The sequence below is a fragment of the Cynocephalus volans genome, chromosome 16 (genome assembly GCF_027409185.1).
Source record: "Cynocephalus volans isolate mCynVol1 chromosome 16, mCynVol1.pri, whole genome shotgun sequence".
NCBI classification, from domain to species: Eukaryota; Metazoa; Chordata; class Mammalia; order Dermoptera; family Cynocephalidae; genus Cynocephalus; species Cynocephalus volans.
Window position 1 is genome coordinate 63634726 of NC_084475.1, and position 6078 is coordinate 63640803.

The 6078-nt window shown below is 40.4% G+C and overlaps 1 pseudogene; it reads left to right on the forward strand.

The window, feature by feature from the left end:
* Nucleotides 1-3670: 3670 nt before the first annotated feature.
* LOC134365144 (interferon alpha-4-like) lies at nt 3671-4240 on the forward strand (annotated as a pseudogene).
* The last annotated feature ends 1838 nt before the right edge of the window (nt 4241-6078 follow it).

The following is a 6078-nucleotide window of genomic DNA, read 5'->3' on the forward strand; positions in this document are numbered from 1 at the left end:
CAGCGAGCCCGGGGTTATCAGGTTTTGTACTTATCCCAATTTGTTTCTACTTTTTTTCTTTTTGTCTTCTATTTATGAGCCTCAGATAATGTCATGACTTCAACATTTCACTTGTATTATTACAATGGAAGTTAAACACATTCATAGAAGATGAAAGAAGTCTCAATCCAAAACGATGTATTCATCCAAATGAGAACCAATGTTGAAATAAAAACCTGTCTCAATCTATATCTCTTTTTAAATTCTAATACTTGTACTTTGATCCTGGACACTGTTTCTACACTTCTTAAATTGCACTGAAATACAAGTTGCCTCGTCTCTCTGCATTTCCCTTTTTTAGAGGCTCATATGCTAGATTTGATATCTTCCATCTTTCTTTACAGGAGCCCTAGCTCATGCTTTTTTGACATAATCTACAGATAATAGTGGCATATAACAGGAACACCAAGAGTTAAGTCACATAGCTGTCTTCATTCTGTCACCAAAAATGTCCTGATTGCATATACATGATACACAATGCACTAGGCAATGTGGATTAGGGGAAAAGTAAGACAGGGATGCTACCTTCCAGGAAGAAGCAAAGACAGACAACAATGGCATGATTAGGACTAATTCAACACTAGCACACTCAGCACAGCTAAGAAGTCCTTAGAGATAGTGAAGAGGGGAATTAGGAGGCAACACAAGGCTCCACTTTGTAACAAAATCTGTGGCTCATGGGAAGTTAAATGACATCATGTTTTTGTTTCTTCTTCTAAAAAATTGAGACAACTTTACTAGTGGTCACATGAAAACTGTAAAGATTAAATCAAATAAAGTTTGCAAATTACTGGCTGAAAATCTGAACATAGTAAATGAAAGTTACCATTAGTAGTGATATAACAAACATCATAATCCTCTGTATAGTCCACGTTCAACTGAGTCAAGCCAAGAGGAGCTTTGACTGCAGCTCCCTTGACACTCTCAGGGCCAAGCACATTGGTGCCTCCCAAATGGAAATTCCTACAGGGGGATTGTCTGCAGGCCTGTGCAGGAGCAGAGTCCAGGCTCCTATTGTCAGAGCACTGCCTGGCACAGAAGAGAAACTGCCCAGCACACCTAAAGCATCTTCCAGGGAACCGGCATGTCAGGAAACTGTCCGACAGAAAATGACTGTTCTGTGAATAGTATATGAATAAAATAAGTAATCTTTCCCTCATATTCACTTCGTTTAAACCACGTTTGGTGATATATATTGAAGTACTATTAAACAAAAGTAGTAAAGACCAGGAAAAAAGTTTAAATATATATATTATATATAGTATATATATTACATACTTATTCAGATATATATTTAAATATATGTAAACATATAAGGCTAAATATATTTAAATGTATATAAATATACATTGTATATCACATATAAATATATAATACTGTATGTATATTAAATAAATGTATATAAACATATGTATGTATAAATATATAATATACAAATATATAAAGTATTTATATAACATATAAATACATATAAAAATATATAATCTAAGTGTATATAAAATATACATAAGTATGGATGTGTACATGTGTGTATATATATATATACACACACACACATATTTCAAAGGCTATTTCCTCGGTAGGTATTCAAGGAGGTAACTGAGTACTTTCCTTAAGCACAAAACTTAAGGAGACACGAGAAATAAGTAAACAACACAAATGATATTTTAATACAATATTAAAAATGAAAATAAATGCCAAAACCTCCATGATAAACCAAACGTTAAAATTTTAAGTAAAGACCAGAAATGACCCTGCACTTGCAAATCCCTGAGAGTCTTACCAAGGAGAGGGCGCACAGTGCATAAATATGGTAAATTACACTCAGTCTATACATTTTCAGCCAAGAATATTTAAGCTTCTGACCTGCTAAATGTGCTCAACTGCTTGGACAAACCGCCGCTCATTTTCCTTTTTAGCAAAAGGAGTCAAGATGGGGTTTTGCAAAAGAAGTTTCAGCAGGAAGTGAATTAAAAATTATAAAAGATTGTTCTGAATCACAACAAATTATCACACATGGCAATTCTCTCACTTGAAAAAGAAAGCAGTAATCTTGAAAACATTGTTGAGTTTGTTTAATTTAAAGATTGGAAAGTAAAATTATATACAATTTTTGTTTTAGTATAAATAGAATATTTGTACTTAAACAATGCTGTTTTCATATATCTATATTTTTTTCAAAGACATATCATAATGTTATCACTTATACTTGTCATTACCTGTTTAAGTTCTTGAGTGATGTTTCCTGTTTCCATGATTTGAAATTTAACTTTTGATGGAGACGGATCTTCACCACAGTATTTTTTTTAAAGACACTTGTGAGTTAGGTCGATGTTAGCTGCTGTAACAGAGGAACAGAAAACTACCAGTAATTGGGTCATAATACAAATTTAATCTACAATCACTTGAAGCAGGCTTAAATACTTTCAAATCCTGACTCAGAAACGGGAGCCACTGAAAACTCCCCCAGAGGGGGGCGCACGTCCCTCCTCCCGGCCCCGGCGGTGTCCCCGCCAGTGTCGCCGCTCACTCGCCCGACGCTCCCGCACTCGGGCTGCTCCCGGACCCGCTGTCTACCCGGCTCCCCTTTCCCAGGCTGTCCCGGCCTCGCGTCCCCCACTCCTGCGGAATCTGTGACCATCACAGCCCGTGCGGTCGCGAGCCCTCGGGTCCCGACTCAATGGGTTTCCCCGTCAAACTCAGTCTCGCTGCGGCTTCTACGCGAAAGAAAGCCCCGAGCACAGGGAGCAGCTCAGACACTCACGGCCCTCACCGAAGAAAACTGGGTCGCGCCAAGCCGCGGCGGAGCTGTCTCCGCAACCATCGGAGGAAAATGTTCTCCACACTATTTAAGCAGCACCGGTTCGGCGCGACAAGCGGCGACGTCTGCTCTCTCGGGCTGTGGCACCCTCTGAAACCAAAAGCGGCCGAGTCGGTCCGCGTTTCCGGAACCGGAGGCTCAGAAAAGGCCGTTCGCGCGCCCTCGCAGTTTTGAAAGATATTTAAGTATGTCGTTACATTGGTATTGTGTATTTTTGTAAGATGAATTTGCATGTGAAATTTGACTCATTACAATTTATATAAGTCAATAGATGACACAAAAAGGAGCTTAGCAAATAAACTTATAAAGTCAAGTTAAATCAATAACTTTGAAACTTAAGTCTTGGCTTAAAATTTTTATAGAGACCTTCTTAAACATGCATTGAATGCAAAAAGTTAACTTCACACTTTCTTTTCTATGTATAAACCTGAGCTACAGATACGGTCCGTAAATAATTGCACAATATACCCCCGCCTTTGTAGCTTATCACGGGAGGGTCAATTCGGAAAAACCAATTTAACCAGGCTCTGGAGGAAAGGGATGGGAAGGCCACCATGAAAGAAATAAAAGAAAAAAAAAAAAAAAAAAAAAAAAAAAAAACGGTGGAGAAACACTGCTCTCAAAGTATGTAGAGAGTGCATAAAGAAAGCAAAAACAGAAGTAGAAAGGAAGACACGGGCATCCAGAAAATGGAAACTAGTGTGTTCCCTATTTAAGACACATGCACAAAGCAAGCTCTTCAGAGAACCTAGAGGCTAAGGCTCAGAGTCGCCCATCTCAGCCAGGCCAGCAGCATCTGCGAGATCCCCAATGGCTTTGCCCTTTCCTTTACTGATGGCCCTGCTGGTGCTCAGCTGCCAGGTGACCTGCTCTCTGGGCTGTGATCTGCCTCAGGCCCACAGCCTGGGGACCAGGAGGGCCTTGATACTCCTGGGACAAATGAGGAGAATCTCCCCTCTGTCCTGCCTGAAGGACAGAAATGACTTCGGATTCCCCCAGGAAGACTTGGATGGCCACCAGCTGCAGAAGGCCCGAGCCATCTCTGTCCTCCATGAGATGACCCAGCAGAGCTTCAACCTCTTCTGCACAAAGGGCTCATCGGCTGCTTGGGATGAGAGCCTCTTGGACAAACTCTGCACTGGACTCTATCAGTAGCTGGACGACCTGGAAGCCTGTCTGATGCCGGAGGCGGGGTTGGAAGAGACTCCCCTGGTGAACGAGGACTTCGCACTGGCCGTAAGGAAATACTTCCAAAGAATCAGTCTCTACCTGAAAGAGAAGAGTCACAGCCCTTGCGCCTGGGAGGTCGTGAGAGCAGAAATCATGAGATCCTTCTCTTCATCAATAAACTTGCGGGGAAGATTAGGGAGGAGGCAATGAGACCTGGTCCGACGTGGAAACGACTCTCATGGACGAGTACACACTATCGCACTTTCCTGAGCTCTCCCGTCGCAAAGACTGTCACTTCTGCTACAATCATGACATGAAGTGCCTCAAGTTTCTCAGATGCCTTCAGGGTGTTCAGCAGCGTCATGTTCAACCCTGCAGTGACTGGTACTTACAGACCACCGTGCAAATGTATCTATCTATTTATTTATTTAAATATTTATTTATCTAACTGTTGATAAGATTGAAATTATTTTTGTCAATACGCCTTTATACTGTGCTTAATAGAACAAAATATATTCTTTGTATTTTGTGAAACTATTATATTGCTTTCTGCATTAAATTTTTACTATAGAAAAATACTTGTATTTGTTTATTCTTTAAAAAGAAAGTCCAAGCCTGTCTCTACAACCTGACGTAAAAACAGATGGTACAATTCATCTCCTCAACATTAGTGTATTCGAGCTATCGGTAAAAATGAACTTCACCTAAAAGAGGTTGTTTGTTCCCCTCAGGATATGGATGTGAACATGCTCTCTTCTATCTTTGATTCTTGGAGGGAAAGAGAGCTCAAAAGAAACACACTCATACTTAATATCAGTTATGTGAAACAGTATAATGAGAAAATGAAACAACCAATAAAATTCTCTCTGCAGAAGGTAGATGGAAGCATGTCAGGAAATAGAAATAAAATTACCGATACGCCCCACAAATTGCTAGACATGTAAGTGCAAATGTCCAGCACTAGTTGGACACAGGAATTTGCAATTGGCAAGGAATTCAATGCCTGGAGGATCATAATGGCAACTGAAAGTGCAGAAATGAAGTTGGTCATGTGGGAAGAGATGACAGAGGGAGAAACAGACATTGTCTGGATTCTAAGGACCTTCAAACTTTAAAGGAAGTGGACAGAAGAGCCACAGATGAAGAAGATGGAATAGCCATCCATTATAAAGACTCACCCTTTGGAGACAAAGACGATAAATGTCTTTTCTAAACAATAAATGTGCTGAGAAGAGGAATCAGTAGATTCCACAGAAGGTGTGAACTGAAACTGCCCACTACAATGGAAAAAAGACCGTACTGGCAACCTTAGTGACATTTGGTTTGTAGAACGAATAAGCAGAAACCATACTGGAGTCGGTAGAAGTGAAATGAGAGAAGAGATGTTAGTGACTGTGAGGGAAAGACAGAAATTCGAAGAAATCTGGAAAAGAATGCAGGGTTTTTTGTGTGTATACTTTTTCCCATTTTGCAATACATATTTTTTTCATGGTTAGAAGACATTTTATATATATACATACACACACACACACACACACACACACACACACACACCGAATATTGGTTATGAATATTCATGAGATAGAAAGCTGATTGTCAGCCATCGTGCCCATGATATGAGGGCCAGATTCTTACTGGCAGCACGCCCATTACCACAAATTGCATTTGTACCCTGTGTCCCCCACCCAATAATGCCCGAACTCCCTCTCCCTCTCCCACCCCCTCACTCCATTTTGTAGTCCATGGAATGCTCTGTCCCTCTGCAAGTCCAACGCACTCCTATGGACTTTCTTTCCTTCCTTCTTTCTCTCACAGCTCCTTACATTAGTGAGCACATGTGGTATTTATTCCTCTGTGCTTTGCTTATTTCACTCAACATAAGTTTCTCCAGGCTCATCCATGTTGTTGCAAATGGGAGTATGTCACTCTTTTTTGTGGCAGAGTAGTATTCCATGCTCGGTGTGGGGGGTGTGTGTATTTAAATGTATATCTCACAGTTTCGTTATCCATTCATCCATCAAAGGATGTTGTTATATATCCTTTGTAAA